At 35.2% G+C, this 27,964-nt stretch overlaps 1 long non-coding RNA gene across 4 annotated transcripts in view; it reads left to right on the top strand.

The window, feature by feature from the left end:
* Positions 1-2,415: 2,415 nt before the first annotated feature.
* Positions 2,416-27,964, top strand: part of LOC118551211 (uncharacterized) — a 104,848-nt gene continuing 79,299 nt past the window's right edge. For all 4 annotated transcript variants that reach the window (XR_004924957.2, XR_013446167.1, XR_013446166.1 and 1 more), the window contains exon 1: positions 2,416-2,716. This is a non-coding gene — a long non-coding RNA (uncharacterized LOC118551211). The remainder of the gene's footprint in view (positions 2,717-27,964) is intronic.

Genomic DNA, 27,964 nt, shown 5'->3' on the forward strand with positions numbered 1-27,964 from the left:
TCAAATTGACTTAGATCCACCACTACGGTAGCTAGACTGACAAAAGAAAGTCTGCTGGGACTTACTGCTTCAGTCCCCACTTGTCTTTAATAGAAATGTGTGGCATATAAAAAATAAATTGTAACACATGAAAGGAAGGAAAGAAGGATGGATGGTTGTAACTCAAAGTCAAGAAAGGTAATAGTCGGGGCACCTTGGTGGTTCAGTGGGTTAAGTGTCTTCCTTTGGCTCAGGTCATGATCTCAGGATACTGGGATCCAGGCCCATGTCAGTCTCCCTGCTCAGCAGGGAGAAGTCTGCTTCTCCCTCTTCCTCTGTTCGTGTGCTCTCTCTCTCTCTCAAATAAATAAATAAAATCTTAAAAAAAAAAAAAAGTGCAATAGTCAATAGAAGCAGACTAAAAGATGGCCCCAACAGAATTATCTGATAGGGATATTTAAATTAATTATGAAAAAATGGTAAAGAATCTAGAAGGAAAATTGTGACAATTTTATAAAAAGAAACTTTAGCAGAGACTTAATCTAATGGAAATGGAAATTTCCAATAGCCAAATAGAGAGGCTAGAAGTAAAAAATATGATTTTAGAAATGGAATATTAAATGTGTTTAACAGAATACAGAACACAGCAAATGAAAGATCAGTGAAATAGAAGAAAGGTCAATAGAAACTATACAAAATGAAGAAGAGGATAAAAAGTGAAAAGGGACAAAATAGTCAAGATCTATAAGGCAATAAGAAACAGTCTAACATATGTATTGCTGGAGTCTACGGGGACAAAGAAATCTCTGAGGAGATAATGTGAGAGGTGTTTCAAAACTCGATAAAAGATATGAACCCACAGTCCAAGAAATTCAGCAAACCCCAAGAAGAGCAAATACAGACAATAACAACAATAGAAAAACTAAGCGTATTACGGCCAACCTGCTAAAAATCATAAGTAAAGAAGAAATTTCAAAAGTAGTAAAAAAAAAAAAAAAAAGACCTATTACATACCTGGAAAAGTGAAAGGAAATGATAATGAAATTTCCTCATAAATAATGAAGACCAGATGTCAGATGGACACCGTTAGAGCACTAAAAGAAAAAACTGTCCATCTAAATTTTGTATTGAACCAAAATATTCTTCAAAAATGGAGGAAAAATAATGACATTCTCAGAGAAACAAGAGCTAAGAGCTCTCTATAACAATTGATGTTAAAAAAGTTCTTTAGACCAAAGGATAATGAATGAATGATACCAGATTTGATTCCAGATCTTTATCAAGGAATGAAGAACATCAGACCAAGTAAATATCTGAGAGGGTCAATGTAAAAGACATTTTAGTACCTTTGTAAAGGTCTCTCTCTCCCTCTCTCTCTCCCACTCCTCTTCTCTCCTTCTGCGTATGTGTGTAATTACATTTCTCTAATAAAATATTGACTATTTAAAGCAAAAACAGTAAGAAGGTAGTGGGGGGTTTATAGCATATGTAGCAGTAAAATATAAGACAAAAGATGCACAAAGGCAGGGGATGGATAATTAAAATCACACTGTTTTAAGGCTCTTACCCTATTTGTGAAATAGTAAATGTTATTTCAAATGTCTTTGTAAATCTTCTGAGATGATAAGCTGGATGTTTACTAGGAGTTCTCTTCACATCCCTACCTGTGGGAGGAAGGGGCTGAGACAGGATTGGGGAGGGGGAGAAGATTCAGGACCAAGAACCAATACAAGCCTCCAGCTACTTCATGTGTGTTTTAGAACTGGCATAGTTCTCACATTTGTTCTGGGTTGGGATGAGGGAGCGGACCTTTTCACCCCCGAGATGAGCAGTCTTTAGATGCTGACTGCCCCTGCAAGCAAACATGAGTTTTGAAGAGGCAGTTTTATTTAGCTGAGGCCATCCTGAGGGTAACTGACAGTGAAAGCCATCTTACAGATGTACTTCCAATAGCTGGGGTAAACTAACGCTTCATGAATCTGGTGCTGCAACAAGACATCTGCTAAGATAGATGTGTGTCTTTGTACAGGCTTGGAGAACTTGCTGGAAGTACAAAAACCTGGGTCTTCATATTGTCATTTTAGGAGGTTGGAATGGGGAGTATGTGGGTGGAAATATTAATTTTATCTTTATATGTCTTTCCATTTTTTAATCTCTTACAGAGTTTACCTTTAACAATGTTAAAATTTATAAAGTCTCGCAAAATGGTATTTTAATTTCGCATTTTTTGCATTTGATGCTGATTATATTTTCTAAAGACAATGGTCATCATTATACCAATCAGAATTTAAAGGAAAATAAGAATATTTCCTCAGCAAGTTTATTGAATCTGAAAGATTTTCTTATCTATATTCAGTACATCAGATTTTCTTCTCATTTTTAAAGCTGTGAGTGGGTGAAAATACTATTCTTGCTACCTTAGTTGCCAACCAATGATATGTCTCTTTGAGCAGAAAACCAATTAGTAGTTATTCTTATTCTGTGGTTGGATGTAAGAGTGCTTTCATATAGAAAAAAAACACACAGAAAGTGCACTATTAGCCAATAATAGATTTTGCCTTTGGCTTAAGGTAGTTCCTGATCATAGTCTCCTTACTTGAGTTTGATTTCTAGCTTTGTGCATTTCACTTCTTTTAAACTGGTAATAGTGAATTGGAGGATTTAAAGGTTTATGAAGAAAACTAGTCATAGTCCAAGAAGGGTAACTGGAACAGGTGCATGATTTTCTCTATCAAAGGTACGTTACTGTTCTTCTGTTTTCTTCAATTTTTATAAAGAGTTACGATGGGCAAATGTAGAAACAACTTGGTTTTAGGGCCAATACTTATTGTTTTGAAGGGAAATTTGATAAGACAATAAATGTGATGGCTGTGAATGGATTTTTGAGCAAAAATCATGGACAGCTATTTCTGCAACACAAGGAATATATGAAATTTGTTTGTGTGTTGGTAAGACAACTTGTGTTCTTACTAAGTATTACTGAAGGCCAAGCATTTATCAGCCACAATTTCTCTTACCTAAGAGGCAGATGTCCTCGTTCAAAGCGTATGAATGTAAGCTGTTTTTTTTAAATCATATAGTTTCTGCAAAGCAGCCATTCAAAGCGCAGCCAATATCATGTCAGTAGATTTTGAGATATTTTAATTTTTAAAAGGTAATAGAATTTCTGTATTTTCTGTGGCAAATTAACATCACCATATACCACCTCAAATGCAATATTGATTATATCACTTTATAAAATCTCCTCCCTGAGGTTTAAGTTACTGACTTTAGTATCTTATTGGTCTGGTAATTGCATTTCAATTTGTTTTGGGAAACGATGCCTGGATTAATTGAGTCAGTATAAAGTTGGTGGTAAACAATAATAGGAAATATTTGTCTGTTCAAGTGCTGTTATTGCCTTTAACCATTTTGAATTATTAAACAATCCAAATCAATATTGCTCACTTATTTTTAATAATGAGTTCAATGACATGAAAGTAAACAGTTTTAGAAAATGACTTTCTTTTTGAAGCCCGGCACATGTTGCTATGTATGCAGAGTGCAAAGTGAACTGCAGCAGCTTTCGGCAGTTTTAAAACTGTTGTTAATTAACTTTTCTGCTCAGGTTCCTGTAAGCTCAACTGTAGTTGATGAGTTATCATGCTACAGCCAATAAATCCTGAAGTAATTTCATAAACATAGTTATTTAACCTAAATTGGATTCTCCATCAGTTGAGACAAGTCAATTTTTAAATGCCATAGTATTGTGTTTTAATAATACTGCTTTATGCTTATATTGGTTTACACTTAAAGTACTTAACATTTATGCATTCTGATATTTCTGCAAAGTACTAAAATAGGAATCTTATTAATGGTACTATGTGTGGAGTGTATACTTAAAATACATTTATTTACCAGAATTGGTATGTAACAAGGATGTACTGTGTGGTTTTTGATGCAAAGCAAAGTGAAGTATGAATCCGGAGCTCTCAGCTGTAGTTTCAACTCTACCACCTATAATTAGCATGAAATCCAACAAGTCATGTAATTTACTAAGGCTCAGTTTATGCCTTGGCAAGTGGAAATAATGTATCCAATTCTTACAAAGATATAGGGTTCATGTATCAGAAGTGCCTTATAAAATATAAAGGATTTTATAGACACTGAAGATTATTCTTATTGTCTATTATTTTTCTTTTTTATTAATTCAAATTTGTTAAATTCACATTCTATATTTCTTACAGTTATGTTTCATATGCCTATGATGGCTTCAAATTGTTTTCTAAGGTTACCATGGATTGTATGTATTTTTTCTTAATTTGATATTTAATATGATTTACTTCTATATTCATAAAATACATGTAGAAAATGATCGACTAGAGAGTATAATATGCAAAGAAGATTGCAGGTTAAATAAAACTCTGTTAAAAGTAGAATATTTGATTCTAAAAGAATTTTAGGAGGGATGACTTCTTTCTTGTTAGTTTGATCAATGTGTACATATACCTTTGGTTATTTATATGGAATATGTGCTTAAAATACATGCTATAACTGGATAAAGAAAGCAAAATTCTACTGAAACCCTAATTTGCTATTTTCTGGAAAAAAATGGGGATGGGAGGGAGATTAATGTATTTAGTTTCTGGATAGCTATTTATCATGCTAAGCCTGACTAAATAATTAATTAATTCATTTATTAATGCAGCTATTAATTGACTATATGTTGACTCTATTGACTATATGTTACGTATTTGTTGCTAGTGCTGACGCTGCAAGGATATGAAAGAGTGCTTCTGCTCCCGGCTACTCCCAGCACAATGGGAGAAGCCAACGTGTAAGAGATGATGACGACAATGTGTTGTGTGCTATAATAGGCACATGTCTAAAATGTCAGAGACACATCAAGGAAAGGTATAACTGAGAATGTTGGGAAGCCTTCCCAGAGGATAGATATTTGGATCTAGTATTAGCTGGTTGATTTTACATAAAGACTTCTGTTTTTATCTCTGTTCTCACTTTTTTTTTTTTTTCCCAGTGAAAAAGATTTCAGTACTATACTTTATTTCTCTAAGTCCTTATTACTGATTCTCAATGCTCTGCTTACATCACCTCATAGAATTTTAGGTTATGCAGTGATCCCCTGCTTTGACATTATCAGTTTACAGAGAGTGAAGTAGATGCAAGCCTCAGAACTGTTCTTGGAAGGTGGAGGGCATTCTGACTTTAGTCCAGGGCATTACTTCTTCTCACACATCTATTTTTACATTATGTTCTTAATTCCATCCAAATTCAGAAAGCATACGAAAGTCACACATATATGTAATTTATGTTTTTATTTTATGTATTGATTATTTGTATCCAGCCTCAAATCTACTTTTGGTTGACGTAAGTTGATGAAGGATTTTCAGAGAGAGAGAGGGGGAAGGACAGTGAAAGAGGGGAAAAAGAGGGGAGAGATGGAGAGAGAGAGGGAAGGCATGGGGAGGGAAATGGTGGGGGAAGGGAGGGAGGGAGGAAGGGAGGAAGGGAGGGAGAGAGAGAGATAGAGATGTTTACATTATTCACTATAGGCAACAAAGCAATTCACTGGATGGGTAATACTGAAAAAAATTCTGTGCTTACATGGGAAAATATAATTTGTCTTGTTGGATTTGTAAAGGTTGCTCGCGAACAGAATTATTTCAATCCATGGATTCTCAAACACCTACTCTGAACCAGAGTACAATTACATTTCTAAGGATTCAGAGACAGCACTGTATGAAATAGGAAACATTAAGTGTGAAATTGTGGTGGTGGTGAAAGCTTTACCAATAGTTTAAGATATATGTAAGTTCTTTTGTGTCCCAATGCTGTTTTTTCTCAGAGGTTGTCTACCTTTCTGTCCTGATCCTTCCACTGATTTTTGCGGTCAATGTAAGCAGAGATTCCTTTTGTGCACGGATTCTTCATTTTATAGCAATTAACTTGGCCATTTAACAATGCTATAGTTGAAAGAAAAATATTGTCAACTTTTCATTAATTCCATGAATCTCACAGAGCCCCAATAAGGACTTCTTGATGCCCTGCTGGGAAGTGACTAGGTAACCCCATTTAAAGCCCCTACTTGATGAAGGTTCCAGACTCGGTTTTATTCCCTTTGCTTGCCTTTCAGCAGCTAATATTCTACCTTAAGATGACAATTTTAGGTCATAGAAATATCAGTTCTTCGTCGTTCTGATCTTTTTTAGTTCGTTTTATTCTCTTGGAGGTGGTGATTTATAGTGGGTCAAACACTGAACTTGGATCCAAAGCCAGTTTTTTTCTCTAGATCAAAATAATTACTTCTATGCCCTCCTATTCTGAGTTTTCTTTTGAAATCATTATTTCTATCCAATCCATGTTCACTGGTGATAATTAGAGATTTATCTTTTTGAAATAAAATTTGGTTCCATTTTTTTATAGATTTTATTTATTTATTTGAGAAAGAGAGAGAGAGCAATAGAGAGAGCATGAACAGGGTGGAGGGGCAGAGGGAGAGGGAGAAGCAGGCTTTCCGCTGAGCAAGGAGCCTGACATGCGGCTCAATCCCGGGATCCTGGGATCATGACCTGAGCTGAAAGCAGACACTTTAACTGACTGAGCCACCCAGGTTCCCCTCTTCTGCTATTTTTAAATGAATACCAAACTTCACCAGGAACTTTTAGACAATGCCAGTTTTATTTTGTGCTGATTATTTCCTACCAAGACTAATTACTCCTGACATTAATATTTCTTATTTTCCATGTCATTTGTTAAGACTCTATTTTTTTCTCTATAACATAGTATACTAGGTAATGATTTAGGCAATTTGTTCTGTTTTCTGTTGGAAAGGATAGGCCAATAATATCCATTATGGATTGTGTAAATTAAATGCACATTTCACGAATTTGTGAACAAGTTGTGAGACATTCTTCTCAGATATTCTAGATTGTTCTATCATCCATGTAACTGATTCAGTTCTTCCATATATTTTTGGTCACTTAGTAAGTTAATAGTTAAAATTGAGTATTGTTTTCTCTGTGTTAAACCTTATGCTGTGTTTCCATGCATTATCTCCCATTTAATTCTCATACTTAAACAATAACCCTGTAGCAGTAATAAACCTGTCAGGGTTCCCTATTTATAGACAAGAAACTGAGGCAGAATGAGGTTAAACCATTTGCGCATGTCATAGGCTGGTAGGTTGCGGAGCCAGAGTTGGCACTGAGGCAGTGTGATTCTAGGATTGGTCTCTTCACTCTTCCCTGTATTACCACATCAGCAGAAGAAAAGGCCTTGTACAAATGGAAGAATCAGGGGCACCTGGGTGGCGTAATCAGTTAAGCCTCCTACTCTTGGTTTCAGCTCAGGTCGTGATCTCATGGTCATGATCTCATGATCTCATAGTCGTGAGATCGAGCCCCACGTCAGGCTCTGTACTCAGTCTGGAGTCTGCTTGAGATTCTTTCTCTCCCTCTCCCTCTGCTTTTCCTGCTTGTGCTCACCCTGTCTGTCTAAAGTAAATACATAAATCTTAAAAAAAAAAAAAAAGGAAGAATCAAAGAGGTGTGTTTTTAGTGTATATATTAAGTAAAATAGTTATATATTATCCATACTGTCTTATAGTCTGTTTTTATTCTCTACCTAGAAATCTATCTAAACATTTTTTTCTACAGTAGGGTAAATACTCCTCTCTAACATGATCTAATAATGATATCACAAATATCAAAGTATTAATAAACCAAATTTACTTAACTATTCTCTACTTTTGCATATTTATATTGCTCTTAATTTTTGATATCATAGAAAGATTAATACATGTTGTTGCACAAATGTCTTAGCTTAGATTGCTATACCAAAATAGTATAAACTGGATGTCCTATAAACAACAGAAATTTATCTCTCACAGTTATGAAGGCTGGAAGTCCAAGATCAGGGTCTCAGCATGGGCAGGTTCTAGTGAGAGCCTTCTTCCAGATACAGACTGCCAACTTTATGCATCCTCACATGGAGAGCTTTTGAGTTAATCTAAAGAAAAATTCTCTTGGGTGGGTCTCTGATGTAATCCAGTGAAAGCTCTTAAAAGAGAATCTTAGGCCCTCCCTGTGTTCAGAGATGTTTTCCTGTTGACCTTGATGAAGGAAATCACTGTGACTTCTGCTGCAAGAAAATGATTCTGCCAACAACCTGAATGACCTCGGGCAGATTCTTCCCATCTTAAGCCTCCAGGTTAGAGCATAGTGCAGTGAACATCTTGATGGCAGTCTGTAGGACCCTGAGCAGAAGACCCACCTAAGCCATGCCTGGATTCTTGACCCATGGAAACCTCAGTAATTGTGTGTTGTTTTAAGCCATTAAGTTTGTGGAGCCAGTGGTGTCAGTCCCAGTCGGAGTTTGAAGTCTAGACAATCTGATAGTATGAGTCCTGGTCTGAGTGTAGGAGAAGACCGGTGTCCCAGCTCAACAGTCAGAAAGGGAGTGAATTCTTCCTTTCTCAATGGTTTGGATAATATCCACCCCACCCACATTAGGAAAGATAATCTGCTTCATTCAGTCTACTTATCCAAATGCCAATCTCATCCTGAAACATCCTTGAGACACGCCCATAAATAAAGTTTAGCCAAATACCTGGGTCCCCATTTGTGGTCAACTTGACCTATGAAATTAACCATCGCAGGACACATCAAAAAATGGAGCAAGACAGGAGCCCAAAAGACAAAATATTCTGTGAAAGAGGGCAAGAAATCAAAGGGAGAAAAACTCGGTGATGATAAAGGGATGTTTAGTAGGGATTTCTTTCAAATGATGTTCTTTAGATTCTGCATTATAAATTCTCACTAATGAAATTTTTCGTTCAGTTTACCCTGCTCACTCATTGTTTAACAATAATTGTAATCTTTATACTAAGTTTCAGAGTTATAGAGTTTTTGTTCAGATCTGGCATGGCATTCCTCTCAGGGACAACTGATTAGCTGGATTATAGTACCATATATTAATAATTTTCATAGCTCTGTAAGGTAAATTCTTGTTCTGCATCTACTTGGCAAAGTTGGAATTCATGTTCCTGAATTACCTTTCTTGTCGAGTTTTGGTTAGAGTTGTCTGAAGGAGGAACTTGTGTGAGATTTGGAGGATGCAAGTGAGGAAAACAGTCGTTACTCACAGATAATTGTGATGGTCAGAAACAGAAGTGCCCCATGAATTCTAGCTTGCTGTTCCTTTGTCCTGTATTGAACTTGTTTTCTGGACGGATAGGCCTGCTGGCCAACAGCAGCAACAGATCCAAATCAGACACTTGACTGTGGGCACACAGATAAACAGAGGCCGTAGGTTCTCCTGGACCTCTCCAGTAACTGCCTTCTCATAGTCTTGTTTTGGTGGTTCGACAGGCTTGGACTCTTGGATTGTCCAGAAAACTCTGACTTGTGCACAGTGCCAGTGCATCAGATGAATTTGTGACTTTCTCTGATGTTCCAACTCCTTTTTCCAGATGTCCAGCCTGCCCATACCCCAACCCCAAGATTATATAAGGAATTTATTCCTATTAGGCTCTTGTAGCTCTGCTTTTGGACTGCACACGAAGTAATAGGTTGGTTTGTTTGTTTATTTATTTATTTATTTATTTATTTATACTGAGACTCAAAGAGGTTGGTTGATTTGCCCCAAATTTTACAACCTGTAAGTGGCAGGACTGGGATTTAACCCAGGTTGGTCTGACTATAAATCAGGGATCCTGAATTCAAATGGCCTCCGAGGAAAGTCAGGTAAGGTAAGAGACTGACACAAGCTTAGAGTAGGAAACATTTCTCAGAGAGAAACAATGAGTCTTCTAGTGCTTAGCTCTATACAGCATGTATTCAGATTACAGTGAGAACCAAAGGCTTAAATAATCAATCTAAAACACTTGCTTTTAGTTTAGCTCAACAAATTCAGATTGTCCCCAATTAAAAAAAAAAAAGAAGTAAGTGAATGTAAGCTACACTTAAATTGTCTGGAGACAATTTTTGCACTAAAGGAGACTGCTCAAAAATTAAAGCCAAACCTCCATCTTTTATTGATTGATCACCCTGGTGTGTATAGATCTGAACCTATGTTCAGTTCTAAATGATTGTTACTATGTAGAATTTCTGGCTTAGTGTGGTCGGATTTTCTATTATTTCAAAAAGGTGCCACCAGTGAATTTTCAAAAAAAATTTTCCAAATTGAATTTTTGTTTGTAAAAAACAAAACAAAACAGTATGGATATAGGGGCACCATCCTACCACTGTAGGTCATTTATAATAGGGGACATTCTACACTATAACATCCCTATCACTCTTAACACTATTAAACATTTAGTATATGCTTGTGGCTGAGCATTTTTAAGTCTGGAGAAATATGTTAACTAAATCATAAATATTTTTGGAATGGAATATTCTTCTATGTGAAAGCTAAAAGACATAAACTTGTTGAATCCTCTGTACTGGGGTTTTCTAGATGTTATTTAGATAACTCACAGGGCTAGGAATGAGGAAGTGGGACCAGAGTTCTCCACACCATCCAAACCATTATCCATTGTCATTAGCATACTAGTATGTCTTAATTTATCCCCACTATTAGTCCCAAGTGTACCTTATTCATGGCCCATTATGGTATTTTGTTTCTTCTTATAATTACCTATTAAAAAATATAGTATTTAATCAATTAGTGTCATAATCCTACTCAAATAATCTTCAATGCATCATGAAAACCTGTATGATGGAGCTAGCATTTTTTACTCTATTTTCAATAAGAAAATTAACATTAGCTGGTGATGACTAAAGTTGTAAATATATTTTTAAAAATATTGTCAATAGAGATATAGACTTGCTTTAGGAATATTTTTCATAAAATGTTTTCTTTAAAAGTGTTAATATGAAAATTACTGAAAGCAGCCAATTGCTCCTCATTTATCATCAGTTTCTCTTTATGCTTCTTTTCTAAAAGTTAAAAATTTCTACTCCTCTATATTTTGCGAATGACCAATATGAATCCTATGTTATAGCCAGCATTGCAGCTGTCCATATCCCTCAGGAAATATTTGAGTGGAATAGATGAATATAGCTGGAAGTGGTTTGTAAATAATTTTCAGGGCGGATAGTATTGTTTTCTGTATATAATTTCATATCACTTATATCACAAGATTACAAAATTAATTGCCCAAATTTTTGTTTGAGTCCAAAGTCACCTTTTAATTTTGAACTTTTATCATCAAAATTTTACATTCAGACTTGAAGTTTTAGCTCTGACATGTAAAGAGTTTGGAAATTGTTACTTCTGTCCTTACAAAAACAAAAACTTGAACAAACTGAAAATCAGTGGTTTTTCTTGGACCCCTGAGAGGACTGAGTTTTCAGAGCAAACCATCACCTTGAAATCTGGAGAAATAGGAAAATACAGAGAGTCCCATCTGAGATCAGCTTACCTGGAACAGAAGACACTGGAGCCAGAAATTGATAGGAACACTAAAAGAACAATTTTGATGAATTGCTAGAGGCTAGCTGGAGATTATACAATGGTAGACTCCTGGGAGCCACAGATGGAGAGCCCACACACTTTTGGAGCTTTACCTCCAGGAACCCTACCAGGTTCTCTTAGTGATGATCTGAGAAAGATCCCTTCCAGTCTCTGGCAGGGGGAGGGAAAAGATAATTGTGAAAAACACCCAGGGCTTTTTCCATAAGAAAGGCTTACTTGCTAGGAGGAAAGACTTTACCAGAGCCTTGTTGATGGAAAAACAACCTCCTACCTAAAATTCTATACCTAATGAAATTATCTTTCAAAAATGAGGGAGAAATAAAGACTTTCTCAGACAAACAAAAACTGAGGTAATTTATCACCAGCACATCTGCTTCAGAAGAAATATTAAGATGTTCTTTGGGCAAAGGGAAATAATATAAGTCAGGAACATGAATTTATGTAAAGAAAGGAAGAGCAGCAGAGATAAAATAAGCTAAGGTAAAATAATTTATTATTCTTATTCTTAATTGGTCTAAGAGAAAACATTCCAAAGGCAATAATAGCAACAATGTATTGGAAGAGTATAGCATGTGGATAAGTAAAATGAATGACAGCAATGTTATAAGGGACAGGAGGGAGGAATTGAGTTTATTCTGTTATAAGGAACCAAAACCAAGTGGAATAGTGTTATTTGAAGGTGGCCTTAGATAAGTTAAAAACGTATTATTTTAAACTCTGGAACAACCACTAAAAGTTTTTTTTGTTTTGTTTTGTTTTTTAAAGAAATATAATTGATCCACTAAAAGAGGAGATAAAATGGAATCATACAAAATGCTCAATTAAAACCAAAGACGGCAGAAGAAGGTGGCTCTGGTCATAAGTAGACCACAGTTACAAACATTGTTTACATGAATCCAAGTAAATCAATGATCACTTTAAATGTGATTGGTCTAAATACACCAATTAAAAGGCAGAGATTGTCAGAGAAGATAAAAACACAACTATATGTTGTCTATAAGAAACCCACTTTAAATGCAAAGACTCTGATCAGTTAAAAGTAAAGGGATGGAGAAAGATGTACCAGACAAACACTAATCAGAACAAAGCTTGGAGTAGCTGTATTAGTTTCAGACAAAGCAGACTTCAAAGCAACAAAAATAATCAAGGATAAAGAGAGGTACTACATAATGATACAGGGAGGAATTCTTAGGAAGATTTAACAATCCTAAACATGTAGGTACTGAACAACAAAGAATAAAAATGTTAGGTAAGGAGAAATAGACAAATCTACTCTTACAATTAGAGACTTCAACACCTTCTGACAGTAATTAATTGATAGCTCAAACAAGCAGAAAATCAATAAGAATGTACCTGACCTGAAAAACATTATCAATTAATTTGTTATTATTGATATTTATAGAATACGTCATACGATAAGAGCAGAAAACATGTTTTTCTCAACCTCACATGGCACATTTACCAAGATAGACCACATTCTGGGCCATAAAACACACCTTAGCAAGTTAAAAAAAAAAAAAATATTGGGGGTGGGTAGGGGCAGAGGGAGAGCAAGAGCAAGAATCCTAAGCAGGCTCCATGCCCAGCACAGAGCCCAGGGCAGGGCCCAATCTCACAACCCTGAGATCATGACCTGAGCTGAAATCAAGAGTACTACACTTAACCCACTGAGCCACCCAGGTGTCCCCACCTTAACAAATTTTAAAGAATAGAAATAATACACAGTGTCTTCTCAGACCACAATGGACTTAAGCTAGAAATCAGAAACAGAAAGATAGCACGCTTAGCATCCAGATTTGGGGTTCTAGTGCAATGCTCCAATTAAAGAAAACAGGGCTTCTTGAGGAAATGGCTGACTGTAGGACCAAGACTGAATATTCAAGATAACCCTAGAGCATCTTGAAGTGACAGAAAGTAATGAAGTGCTAAAAGTATAATACCAACACCATGATGGTGACATAACAAAATGACACACAGAAACCAACTGAAAGGGATGTCAGTGGTCAAAGATGGCATAATTTGATAAGAAAGTATTACTGGATTATAACCCAGGGTATAAAATAAATATCCATGAGGCCATAGTGATGTGAAAAATAATGAAAAAATAAATGGAGAACAGACAAATCTTCCATGAAAATTCCAAATAATTTATGTAGTTATTTCACCCTTAAGCATAATAGGTAGTTTCACATAAGGAGTGTACTTAAAATCCTAGTTTTCAGTATAGATTGCATTTTCTTCCTTTCCTCTGCCTGGAATCTTTTACTCTGGAGCCCGACAAGATCCAGAATATAAATATCTGGTTTCTTTGGGGGCTGACAGGCCTGGTAGCTGGGAGTAAGAATTGGGGCATCTGACTGCTCCTTACATAGTCATTAAAAAGGAAAAAAAGACATCACCCTGTTTTCCGCTCCAATATCAACACTAATTTAAGCTGATTAAGCCTACAATCCTGAGTCTTTCTGGAGTTCTGTAGTGGCAAATGAGTTTTCTCCTCATTGGTATTTCCATCAACATTTAAGTATGATTTCCCTCCTTTCTATAAGTCATACTTATAGCCCTTATGTATTGCGATTCAGGGTTGCAGATGTCTCCTGTTTTTACCAATGATCATTTTTGATTCCGTGTTTTTTTCTCCTTGTCATTTTAGAAGTGATTTTTTAAGAAAAAGGTACAAAAATATCTATACTTTGTCATCTTGAAATGGAAGTCCACAGTTGGCTTCCTAAGTGTCAGTTATTTGATGACTAATCTCTTTTGAAGATACTTTAAAAGCAGGCTGACTAACCTGATAACATTCTACCACAACATTCATCAATAATGAAAATGGACTTTCCAGAAAAAACAATCACTTCATGACATTTTCAAAGCATTTACATATCCTTAAGGAAAATATGAAATATTTTACACCTTTCAAACTCTGCTGTTTGGTACTGTCCAAATACCACCATGTTATTTTTTTTATCCCCCACTGTCCATGTAAAGCGTGGGGTTCTCCTCTAAAATAAATGGATCTCCGTGTAAGTTAAAGGGAAAATATAGACTTAGAGTTAGGTGATAATTCAAAAACTTCAAAATTAAGTCAACAATTGGTCAAAATTTATTCCAGTACACATGAGAGAGAATGAGTTATAGAGATTTCTAAGAAAAGGTACAGAATCTATGCTTTTCTTATTTAATTTGAAAAAGAACTGAATTAGATAAAAGGTATTCAAATACACCCTAATAAGTACACAATCTTCAACATTAATAATATTCCTGCCATGTTATTACATGTGAGTTATAATTCTTATTAAAATAAAGGAAATATTCCTTCTTTCTTCCCTTTCCTTTCTACATATATTCATTCATCATGTATTTATTGCCTACCATTTACTGTTCTATGTTCTGGGAATTTGTCAGTGAACAAAATACATAAAAATGTCTTGGGGCACCTGGGTGGCTTGGTTGGTTAAGCATCTGCATTTGGCTCAGGTCATGATCTTGGGGTTCTGGGATTGAGCCCCACATCTGGCTCCCTGCTCTGCAGGGAGTTTGCTTCTCCCTCCCCCCTGACCCTCCTGTTGCTCATGCTCTATCTCAAATAAATAAATAAATAAATTAATTAATTAATAAGTTTGTCTTTGTGGTGCCTATGTTCAAGTGGAAACAATAAAAATTGGTAATTCTTTTGTAGTGCTTACCGTGAAGCAGGTTCATTGTTCTTTATGCACGTTAACTCACTTGGCCATCCAAACCTAATAAGGAACAATTAATATATTTTACACATAAGGAAACCTTGAAACGAAGATGTTAAGTAACTTGGCTAAGTTACGCAGCTGATAACTCATGACTCTGGGACTTGAACTCAGGCCATATGGTAATCAGAGGCATTAACCTTAACTATTAGACATACTGCTTATCTATGGTCTGAGTGCTTGTCTTATTTATATATTAGAATCAGCTACCAATGGGAACTATAATTATCTTCATTTTTCCCTATTTCATAAAAAATATATGATGTCTGCAAAAAACTAGAAAACAGAAAAGTCTTAAAAACAATAAAACAATCTGGACTTTTACCAATGGGAGACAGTCACTGTTGATATATGTAAATGTATATGTGCATATGCATGTGTGTATATATTTTGTATATGTATTGCTCATTATGTAAAGTTTTGTGATCTTATTTTCACTTATATCACTATTCTAAAAAACTAAAGTACCATAAATTCTTTAGCTAAATCTCTGTTGTTGGATTTCTTTTCTTTTTTTTTTTTTTTTTAAATTTTATTTATTTATTTGAGACAGAGAGAATGAGAGAGAGAGAGCACATGAGAGGGGTGAGGGTCATAGGGAGAAGCAGGCTCCCTGCTGAGCAGGGAGCCCGATGCGGGACTCGATCCAGGGACTCCAGGATCATGACCCGAGCCGAAGGCAGTCGCCCAACCAACTGAGCCACCCAGGCGCCCGGATTTATTTTCTATCATAAGCAAAATGGAGGGAATATGTTTGGTTTTCCTTCAATAGAATAAATTCTCAGAAGTAGAATTGCTGGAGAAAGAGTAAGCAGATAACTTTGTAAAATATTTTGATCCATATTGCCAAATTTTCCTTCTGGAAGGTTTTATTTACCAATGTTATGCACATGTTCTTCCATTTTCATAGCCAGTTAATCCCAGACATTAATGCTCTTTCTAATCTTTGCCAATCTGAGAGAAAATATAGTATCTCAGGATAGAAATTATTTTCATTGGGTTTTCTTAGTGACCAAACATTAACATTTATTGTTATTATATCAAACATCTTTGATAGACTTGGTTTTAATTTATTACCCTAGCCCAAGTTCATATTTTGAAAATTTGTTTCTTTTTTGTGTGCTTTCTATTATTCCTAGATTTCTTCTCACCCATGTAAGCTTGCTATGTTTTCTTTTTAAATGGATATATAAAAGTTTGTAAGGAAGCTTTTTTGTTGTTATTGTTTTGAATTGTGGAAAACTAAAGCTAATTAACTATTGTCACTTCTTTCAGCCTAGATTTTGTGAAGTTTTTATGTGACCAAAGTGACAATACATTATCAATGTTACTTTATTAGGCCATTTTCCTATCAAAATTACTAACTAACGTACCACCAATTGGTGAATGAGATTTAAAAATACCAGATCCTCTATCCCATAAATGATACAGTTACCTTGTGTAAACTCATTCTTTTTAGCTAATTGGTGAACATTTGAAATAATGAAAGCTTTCATTATTAATTAATAATGATGATTATTGAACCTCTGTCAAATGTGTTCATAGAATGACAATTTTTTTCTTGTACTCATACTAACTTATAATCGCTCATCTTTTTAAAAAGGTTTTATTTGTTTTGTCAAAATAGGCCCCAAATGCTCCCAGTTTCCTTAATGAAAAGTAATTGCTATATAATTTCATTTTATTTCAAAACACATTGCCAAATATCCTATGGCTTGTTTAAAAATAGGCAGGCATTATGAGATAGACTCTTAAATAACGGTAACAATAACAGCAAAAAGTAAACTAAAAATACATCCTTTTCCTGAACCAAAAGAACAACAAAAAGATTTAACAGCTTACCATAAGTAGTTTCTTTTTTTTTTTTTTTAAGATTTTATTTATTTATTTGACAGAGAGATAGAGAGACAGCACAAGTAGGCAGAGTGGCAGGCAGAGGGAGAAGCAGGCTCCTCACTGAGCAGCGAGCTGGACGTGGGGCTCGATCCCAGGACCCCGGGATCATGACCTGAGCCGAAGGCAGCCGCTTAACCGACTGAGCCACCCAGGCGCCCCCTGTAAGTAGTTTCTATAAACAGTTCTCTTACTTCGGCAAGGCACCTCAATATGCTATCTGGGAGGTTTTCATTTTTATTAAGCAAGCCTAAACTCTCTGTTTCTGCTTTAGTATCTAAAAGAGAAAGAGAAAAATAAAGCCACGTACCCATGGTTCTCTAAAGTCCTGCACTCCCACACACTGTCTTTTTCCCACTGTGATGGGCATTTAGTAAGCGCCATTTGTGCTCAGGATTCTTGCCTCTTCCTGTTATACTTTCAATACCAGTTCACCCATCTGGCTGACGCACAGTTTTCAAGGTGAATAGTAGCCATTGTAGGACCAAGTCACTCCCTGCTTCTATACAATATGGAGTCATCTGTCAGGGGGTATATTGGCTCTTCAGCCAAAGACCTGGCCTTGCCTGTCCTGCCCTCTGCTGCCTTGCAGTCAGTATCTAGGAAGTTTTCTGAACTGTCCACATCAACTTCAGTGTAAAGCACTAAGCAAAGTCAATTTTTTTCTTAAACATATACTTTTAACAAACACTTACAAAACAAAAAATGTTATTCTTCTTTCAGACATAAACTGAGTAGAATTTGTGACAGGGAAGAGAATTTGGTAACACCTGAAAAAGTCTCTTGATGTCACTTATTTTTTCTTAAGATTTTATTTATTTATTTGAGAGAGAGAGAGAGCACATGTGTAGCAGCGGGGTGGGGGCTGGTCAGAGGGAGAGGGGGAAGCAGACACCCCGCTGAGCAAGGAGCCCGACACTGGGCTCAATCACAGGACCCTGGATCACCACTTAAGCCGAAGGCAGCGGCTTAACCGCTTAACCGACTGAGTCACCCAGATGCCCCTTGATGTCACTTAGAATCAGAAAAACAACACAATCTTTATGCCTTGGTGAAGGCTTCTTGGTGAATTTGCTTCTTTGTGGATTGACACAATTCCACAATCAGGCCATAACTTGTCAGCCCAAATTTCCATGTGATCTTTCCTTTTTTAGCAGCTGCATGCTATTGTACACTAAAAGTCTAGTTTATATTCTTGGCCAAATGAAAACGAAGGACAAGAAGAATTATTTAAAGATATGTGCTTTTTTTGTTTATTGGAGATTATTATCATTTTTAATACATACACAAGACTGTTTTAATCTAGTCATCTAGGAATGAAATAACATCATTAATGTCATAGCTAGATGTTACATTGATATTTGTAATATTGTTATGGCTTCTTGGTAGAAAAAATAAAATCCCTGCCCTGTTGCATTCAAACGGACAGAATTATCATGTCTCATAAAGCTGTCAAGTTAATCTGAATTATAGATGTTTGACAGGCAAGTAAAGATGAAAATCATTGTTCCAAAAATTGGGGATTATAGATCTCCTACAGAAATATACATGTTCAATTTAATAGTGATAATCCCTCAATTTAGATGAGCAGCCTTACTGCCTTGATAATATTTTTTAATATCAAGGGCAGGATTTTATCTTTCACATCAAAAATACTTTGAAAAATTATTACTTGGGGACCCTATGCACACTGTAAAAGTAAAAGTAATGATCTAACAGGTTTTTTTTTTCCTCAGAGATATGAAAGTGGAATTAGAAACCATGCATTTATAGGTTAAAAGTAATCTCTTAAAGCTTATTTTCAATCAAATTTTATAACAAATTCAAACCACTTTGTCTCTCTTAAGGGAATTTATTACTCCGGTTATTTCTCCACTAAACCTGTCCTTTTAAATCTCTAAGAAATGGAAGAACAATTTACTACAATAAGAATGTTTACTGAGGGTGCTTTAGGAAGCCTTGACCCTTAACTGCAGCTTTCATATGCCGGCCTTGTGACTATTTTATTTCATAACATAGCAAGAAAAAATACAAAGAAAAGTAATGAGCAAATATAATCTAGTATGCTACACCATTATTTTAATCAGATTTGCTAATCTCTTTCATTTTTATATTTTGATGATAAAGTTAAATCATCTAGTATAAAATGTAATATGCAAGATTCAGTACAGGTTCTTATTTTAGTAAGGATTGGAAATTGCTGAGAATTCTTTTTCTTCTTCTTCTTCTTTTTTTTTAGAGACTGTTGATTTTTATTTATTCAGTTTAAGGCTAGAACTTCCTTAGTAAAGGAAAGACGGAAAGAAGGAAGGCCTAACGGACTTCATGTTTTAGCCTAAGCTTTTATAATAGGATCCTATGCACCGTATTTTGTGTTTGAAATCATTCACTTGGGTGAGGTCACCTAGCTAATAATAGATGAAGGCAAGATACAAAACCCATTCTCTTTAAATTACTACCCTGCTTAACTGGTAGTGTTAAGATTTGTATAGAATTCATATGCCAACAACAGGGAATGGTCAGCAAGAACCAGAGAAAAATTGGGGTCACAAAAACAAATTGACTGGAGCGCCTGGGTGGCTCAGTCATTAAGCGTCTGCTTTCGGCTCTGGTCATGATCCCAGGGTCCTGGGATTGAACCCCGCATTGGGCTCCCTGCTCAGCGGGAAGCCTGCTTTTCCCTCTCCCACTCCCCCTGCTTGTGTTCCCTCTCTCGCTGTGTCTCTCTCTGTCAAATAAATAAATAAAATCTAAAAAAAAAAAACAAAAACAAAAACAAATTGACTATACTCATCAGCAGTGCCAGAGGAAATGGGCAAGATGATACACTTATTCTACTTTTCTTTCTTTTCTTCCCTTTCTTTCCTTCTTCCTTCCTTCCTTCCTTCCTACCTTCCTTCTTTCCTTCCTTCCTTCCTTCTTTCCTTCCTTCCTCCCTCCCTCCTTCCCTCCCTCTTTCTTTTTTCTTTTCTTTTCTTTCTTTCCTTCTTTCTTTCTTTCTTTCTTTCTTTCTTTCTTTCTTTCTTTCTTTCTTCCTAAGTAAATGTTCATTTAGTAAGACACTGTGTAATAAAAAATAATAGTTTGTAGCTGCTTTTAGCAATGACTTTAAGTATCCTTTAATATATTTAATGAAAGAATTTAATAGAAAAGGTGTTGATATCCTTATTGAGTTAGTTTAAGGGAAAGAGTCAACCACATGATCCCTGAGATTGGCAAATTCCAAATTTTTGAAGGCATAATTTAAATAATCAATGAGGCAACTTCTAAAATTTTTATTTTATTGTGGTAAGAATACCACAGGGTGGAATTCACCCTCTGAATACATTTTTAGCTATACAATGCAGTATTGGTAACTATAGGCACGATGTTGTATAGCAGATCTTAAAAACTTACGCATCTTTCATAATTGAGACTTTATGCTCTTTGATAGCAGCTCCACATTTTCCACTTCTCCCTGCCCCAAGTATCTACCATTCCATCCTCTGGTTCTAGTAGTCTGACTATTTTAGATAAGTCATGTAGTGGCATCATGCCGTGTTTGTCCCTCTGTGACTGCTTTATTACACTTAGCATAATGTCTTCAAGGTTCATGCATGTTGTTGCATATTTCAGAATTTCCTTCTCTTTAGAGGAATAATATTACACTGCATGTATATAACACATTTTTTTTTGTCCATTCATCTGTGGACAGATATTTATGTCATTTCCTTATTTGGCTATTGTAAATAATGCTGCAATGAACACAGGAATAAAGATATCTCTTTGATATACTGATTTCAATTATTTTGGGTATATACCCAGAAACAGGATTGCAGGGTCATGTGATAGTTCTATTTTTAATTTTTGAGGAATCTCCATACCTTTTAATATAATGGTTGCACCATTTTACATTCCCAGCAACAGTGTTACTAGGGCTTCAATTTCTCTGCCTCCTCACCAACACTTGTCTTTTGTTTTTTAGCTAATAGCCACCCTAGCCTCATTGTGAGTTTGATTTGCATTTTTCTGATAACTAGTGACAATGGTCATATTTTCATATACCTGTTGACCATTTGTGTGTCTTCATTGGAGAAATGTCTATTTAAGTCTTGAGTTCATTTTCTAATCAGGCCATTTGTGGACTTTTTTGCTATTGAGTAGAGTGATTCTTTATATATTTTGGATATTAATGCTTTATCAGAAACATGATTTGAAGATATTTTCTTCCCTTCCATAGCTTGCCTTTTCACCCTCTTGATTGCTTCCTTTGCCTACAAGGAAGGTTTTTACTTTAATGTAGCCCCACTTGTCTATTTTTGCTTTTGTTACCTGTCATATCTATGAAATCATTGCCAAGACCAATGTCGTGAAGATTTTTTCCTGTTTTCTTCTAGGAGTTCTACAGTTTGAGGTTTTAGAGTCAAGTATTAAATTTATTTTGAGTTGAATTTTGTGTATGGTGTAAGATAAGGGTCCAATTTCATTCTATTGCATGTAGATATGCAATTCTCTCAACATCATTCATTGAAGAGACTGTCCTTTCCCCGTTGTGTTTTTTGGGACTCTTGTCAAAAATAAGTTGACCTTATAGTTATGGGTCTATTTCTGAGCTTTCTACTCTGTTCCATTGACCTATATGTCTGTTTTTATGTAAATGCCATACTGTTTGTTGACTGTAGCTTTGTAAGGTATTTTGCAATCAGGAAGTGTGAGGCCTCTAGCTTTTTCTTTCTTTGTTAAGATTGTTTTGTCTATTCTGGGTTTATGCAGTTCCATATGATTTTTATTATTGTTTTCTTACTGTTTCTGTAAAAAACACCAGAGGGATTTTGATAAGAATGGCATTGAATCTGTAGATAACTTTGGTTAGTATAGACATTTTAACAATATTAAGTCTTCCAATCCATGAACACAGGATGTCTTTCCATTTCTTTTGTCTTCTTTAATTTCCTTTTGGAAGAGTTTGAGAAAGACTGGCATTTTTTTTTAAATGTTTGGTAGAATTTACTAGTGAAGCCATCTAGTCTTAGACTTTTCCTAGACCTCTTTGAAAGATTTTTGTTTACTGATTCAATATCCTTCCTAATTATAGATCTACTCAGACTTTCTATTTCTTCTATTTTTGGTATGTTGTATTGTTTCTAGGAATTTACCCATTTCTTCTAGGTTATCCGATTTGTTGGTGAATAAATGTTTATAGTTGTCTCAACATTTATTTCTGTGGCATCAGAAATATTTATTAGTCTTTTCTCTTTTTTCTCAGTTGGTCTAGCTAAGTTTGCCAATTGTATTTATCTTTCCAGAAAACCAACTCTTAGTTTTGTCGATTTTTTTCTACTGATTTCTCTACTTTATTTATTTCTGGCTGAATATTTTTTCTTTTTTAACATTTCATATAACTTTTTTTGGATACAAAACTCAGGAATTAAAGAATTAATACCACTTGTTTCTAAATGCATCATATTAATTATTGCTTTTGTGATTTGCAAGAATAAATCCCAGTGGTAATTGATTGTTTTTCATGCCAATCCAGCTCAGTATAAAATTTATATTTTGTAGAAATATGTAAATTTTAGAAAGTTCAATAATAAAAAAATTGACTTTCTACAGAAATGAAGAACAGAAGGATAGTGTATATTTGAATATTTGTTTCTGTTATTCCTATATTTTAATTATAAAATATGTACTAAAAATGCAATAGCATATTTACATATTGCATATCTTTTAGAAAGTATAAAAAGATCAACAAACATACATGATTTAAAGAACTATTCCTCAAGATAACATATAACTTGCATGCCTATATTCTTTTGTGGTTTTGAAGTCTGCTCTTAAGAATGTCGTCTCATCTGAACCATTCAATTATGTTTGATGGATCGAACAGGTATCATTATACCTATGTTTAGATTATAAATCTGACTCAGAAAGTTAAAAAATGTTTATTTCCAATGTCACACAGCTAGTAATTGATGGATCCAGAGCCTGAAACCAGTTTCTTGACTCTATTTATATAAAGATTGTTTTAATGTGTCCACAGACACCTTACTGTGTATTTATTTTGAGAGCACTAATAAATGGTTACATAAAGATAATATTTGTAATTCTATAGATCTTGATCTATAAGAAGCTATCTTAAGAAATTCAATTCAAAATTATTTATATGTGCCTAGCATTTTGCCATTCTTGGATAAACACGTGTAGATGAAACATCAGGCCCAATTTCAAGAAGCACACGGTAGTAGAGAGAGGTAAATGTATGATATAGTATGATGTGGAGATATAGCCAGTAACTAAGGAGTATACAAGAAACCCAGAAGAGGGAGGAGAGTTCAATTGTTCTTGGGTTAAGCTGGCTTCGTGGAGAATAGAACATCTGAACTGGGATTTGAAAGACCTTATTTCCCATTACACATAATGCAAAAAGAGCAAGTGGCTTGGTGAAATGAAAACCAAGTGAAATTCATCTAATAAAAACTCTTTTACCTGGTTTTCACTCCAATTAACGCCTTCTTTTATGTTCACTATATTGGTTGGTAATAAAATGGGCCATCCATTATCTAAAACAGAAACCAACCCTATTGATTCTGTCTCTGACACATTGTTACATCAGTACACTCTCTTCTTTCCTATGGCTGTATCATTTCTCAGCCAAACCATTGCAAAGATCTGTTAGTGGATTTTCTATGTACTAACACCAGAATAATCTTTCTAAAATGCAAATCTGGTCTGTCACCATGTAGCCAGAAAACCTTCAGTGGATTTCCTGGACTTCCTGGATAAATGCCAACTTGGTCTTTTTTTTTTTTTTTAAGATGTATTTATTTATTTGAGAGAGAGAGAGAATGCGTGCACCCTTGTGTGTGTGCCAGCAGGGGGAGGGGCAGAGAGAGAGGGAGAATCCTTGAGTAGACTCAGCACTGAACAGGAAGCCCAAGATCATGACTGAGCTGAAATCAAAAGCCTACTGAGCCACCGAGGCGCCCCCCCCCAACTTGGTCTTTATAATAAATCAAATTTTTCTTACTGTTAAATTTAGAAAAGTGCTTGGTTATTTGGGAGCAGGAAGTGAGGTGCAGATTTGGGGGAAGTACACTAGAACTTAAGTTACCAGGCAGAGGACCTTGTCAGCCTTGTTTAGCCCTTCATCCCCACCACCTGGCACTGTGCAAGGCACTCAATATTTATTGAATATGGTAATGTACTTACACAATATTACAATTTATATACTAGTATTTATAAAAATATATAATAACTCTTATTTATTGAGTGCACATCATCATGCTAGTTGCTTTACATTAGCATTTTCATTATCTTTAAATATTTACATTATCTTTAATCTATATGTTTATATTACCTTTAATTTCTAGAATGTTGCCGGAGGGATATCTCTCTCTCTCTATTTTTTTAAGTGAGTGCAATAACTGAAGCTTAGAGAGGTTAAAAAACTTGCCAATGTCATGTAGCTGACAAGTGGCAAAACAGATTCAAAACAAGGTCTGCTTGGCTCTAAAATCTGTACTCTTTTCTTTATAACAGTCTGCCTCCTTTTTCTATCTCTCATAGGTTCCATCAGACTATCCTTATTTATTAAGGTACCAAAAGGTCTTATTTATAAAATTTATCACCCTTATGTCACAGAAAGCTTCCTGTGTACATATTACCTGCCCTCCCCTACTTCTCACCCTAAATATATTGGGCCTATTTTAAATGACTGAAAGGACTTTAAAAGCTTTAGGGAAAAGTGGTGGATTTGGAGAAAATTGTTCTGTCTGTGCATCACTATTTTATCTCCATGGATTTTCTAATTGAAATAAGTATACAAGCTCTGACAGAATTTGTTCCCTCAAAAAATTTACTGTTTTTATAGTAATTTTATTTTCATGTTTAACAGATTAGAAATTTATCTTCATTGGGCTTGGTGAATTAATCTTACCAGCTTATGGCTTCACATTGGCACACATTAGAAATATACCTATGCCTATGAAGTATCCTCCAGAATTAGATCAAATTCTAACAACATTATGAACTAATGTTGTTAGTTCAAGGGTTCTCCCTCTCTCTCTGCCCCTCCCCCTGCTGGCACACACACAAGGGTGCACGCATTCTCTCTCTCTCTCAAATAAATAAATACATCTTAAAAAAAAAAAAAAAAAAAGAAAGACCAAGTTGGCATTTATCCAGGAAGTCCAGGAAATCCACTGAAGGTTTTCTGGCTACATGGTGACAGACCAGATTTGCATTTTAGAAAGATTATTCTGGTGTTAGTACATAGAAAATCCACTAAACTAAAGAACTAATAATTTCTCCAGGGGTGAGTTAGGATAAAAACTGGCTACTCATCACAAACAACTAAGGAATCAGAGTTTAGTAAGTGTGGTTTGGTTATTGTTTTTGTCTTATTTATTGTTTGTCTTTTATTTTTGTTTTCCATTTTATTACTTTGGGTCTTTATCTTTCAAAAACTGTCTTTTGACTTCTGTCAGGTAAGAAGCTTAGCAGTCATCAAGGAAAGTTGTCAGGAATAAAACATATTATATTACATTATTTAATGCCTGATCAATTAAAAAATTGATTTACCTAAAAGTTTGTTTACTTAGGTCTGGTTGGTATGCTGTTTCCTTACCTCTCTGATAACACATGTGCAGAGTATTTCTCCTACCTCTTTTCCCTCTTTTTCCCAGCCACCTCTATGGGTTTTTTGTTTTGTTTTGTTTTGTTTTTTTACTTAACTCAAATATTGGAGCTCCTTAGCATTTTGTCTTGTGTCCTTATCTTCTGTTACTCTGTAGTCTGACCTTAGATACTTTCATCTACCACTCAATTTTGAGATTTATCTATATTCTGGCATTGAGTTCTGGAATTATATATTTGAATTCTTATCATTATCACCTCATTGCCCCACATACACCTAAAAAGATGGACTTTTTGTCCTTGCCCTCCTCAACTCCATTTTTTTCCTGCATTGTTCCCCATCTTAGAGAATGATTCCACTCGGTTGCTCAAACTAGAAACCCAGATGTTGTCCTTGATTTTCCATCTTTGTTCATCTTGATTGCATCTCTTACATATATCTCGAGTTCATCTACTTCTCTACATATTTACTTCCAGCACCCTAGTTCAGACTACCTGAAAGTCCAGCCTCAATTATTACCAATGATTCTAACTTATCTCTTCCCTTTTGTTTCATCTTCTGTATTATAGCTGCAATTATCTTCCTAAAATATAAATATGATCATGTGACTCCTCAGCTGAAAATCATTGACTCAGTTCCCATTACCAATGAGATAATATCCAAACTCTTTTACACAACTTAAATATCTCTTCCTTCTTTGGGCAATACCTACTTTTTTAGCCTTAATCTTCACCACTTTCCTCCCCAAGCTCATGCTTCAGCAATAGTATTTACTCTCATTAAAAACACTACTTCAGTTGTGGTGACTTCACTGTCTCTTATAAGCCTTTCCTGACCATCCAACTATAGATGAGGTGTTAGGTTCCTCCACAGAACACTGCATTTCCTTCTTGTGGTATTTATCACATTTAGTTTTAATTCACTATTCATTTATATGCATCCCCACTTGGCTACACAATTTCTGTAAAGGAGTATCCATTGTCTCCCATATTCCCCTTGTACTCCTAGGATTTACAGTGGGAGGGCATAACACACCACATGTTGAATGAATGAATGAGCTTGTTTTAGCGAGTTTCATAAAGATGCAAGGGGAGGGGAAAACGGCACCAGAAGAGGAAGCATTTAGCACCATTAGCTAAATGTTTTAAAATATATTACTATTTTTAAATTCTTAAAAAATTAAAAACAGATATGATCAAACTAATATTCAAAAAAGTTAATTAACTTGCTCAGATCACATAGGTAGCAATTAAAAGAACTAGGATTCCAACTCTAAAAGTTGTAGTGTTTCCTCCTCTATATTATTTTTTTCATTCATGCCAGAAGCTTAGGAAGTAATTAAGGAGAAGCAGGAGGCATCATGAGTTTCTTTGGCAGGAATCTATTCCAGACTCTTGGGATGTTTCGTGAGGGTAAGTCTATGATGAATTGTTGGTATCATGTGCTTCCAAAACCCACCCATTGCTATTATTCTAGATTTCATGTCAACAACATGAGCCTTGTTTTTATTATTCTACTAGTTATGGCTTTATTGTCCAGTATGCTGAACTCAGTTCAGGGATATTTATGAATTTATAAGATGATCTATCCTACAGATGTATGAATAAATACAATGACACCTAGTGAGAGTAAGAAAAAAAGGATTGAAGATATTGATCACCATCCTGAAAAAAGCTGATTCAGAATTCTGCAGTGCAAAAGATGAGAAGGGCTCTGCTATGCAATACTAGTAGCAAGTCTTCTTTGACTAAAGAAAGGTCATCCTCATACTTATTATATATGAAGCACTGTTCTGTGTACTTTACATTTATAAACTCAACCCTACCAGTTATCCAGTGATGAATTATTATTATTATTCAGTTTACTTAGAAATGTGAGGCACAGAGGAGCACCTGGGTGGCTCAGACAGTTATGCGTCCCACTCCTGATTTCAGCTCAGGTCATGATCTCAGGGTCGTGGGATCGATCCCTGCGTTGGGCTTTGTGCTGGTCATGGAGCTTACTTAAGATTCTCTCTCTCCCCCTCCCCCTCCCCCACCATTCTCCGTATCTCTCTTTCAAAAAAATATGTATAAATAAAATAAATTAAAAAGAAAAGAAATTTGAGGCACAGTAATTGCTGAAGATCATTTAATTACTAAATAGTTGAGTTGATATTTGAACCCAGGAAGTCTAATTCTACAGTCTGTGACAATAACCATGATGCCGGGCTTTAGAATGGTGTTTTGAAATATATTTTTTAAATGATACTTAATATAAATTTTTA

The sequence above is a fragment of the Halichoerus grypus genome, chromosome 3 (genome assembly GCF_964656455.1).
Source record: "Halichoerus grypus chromosome 3, mHalGry1.hap1.1, whole genome shotgun sequence".
NCBI lineage: Eukaryota > Metazoa > Chordata > Mammalia > Carnivora > Phocidae > Halichoerus > Halichoerus grypus.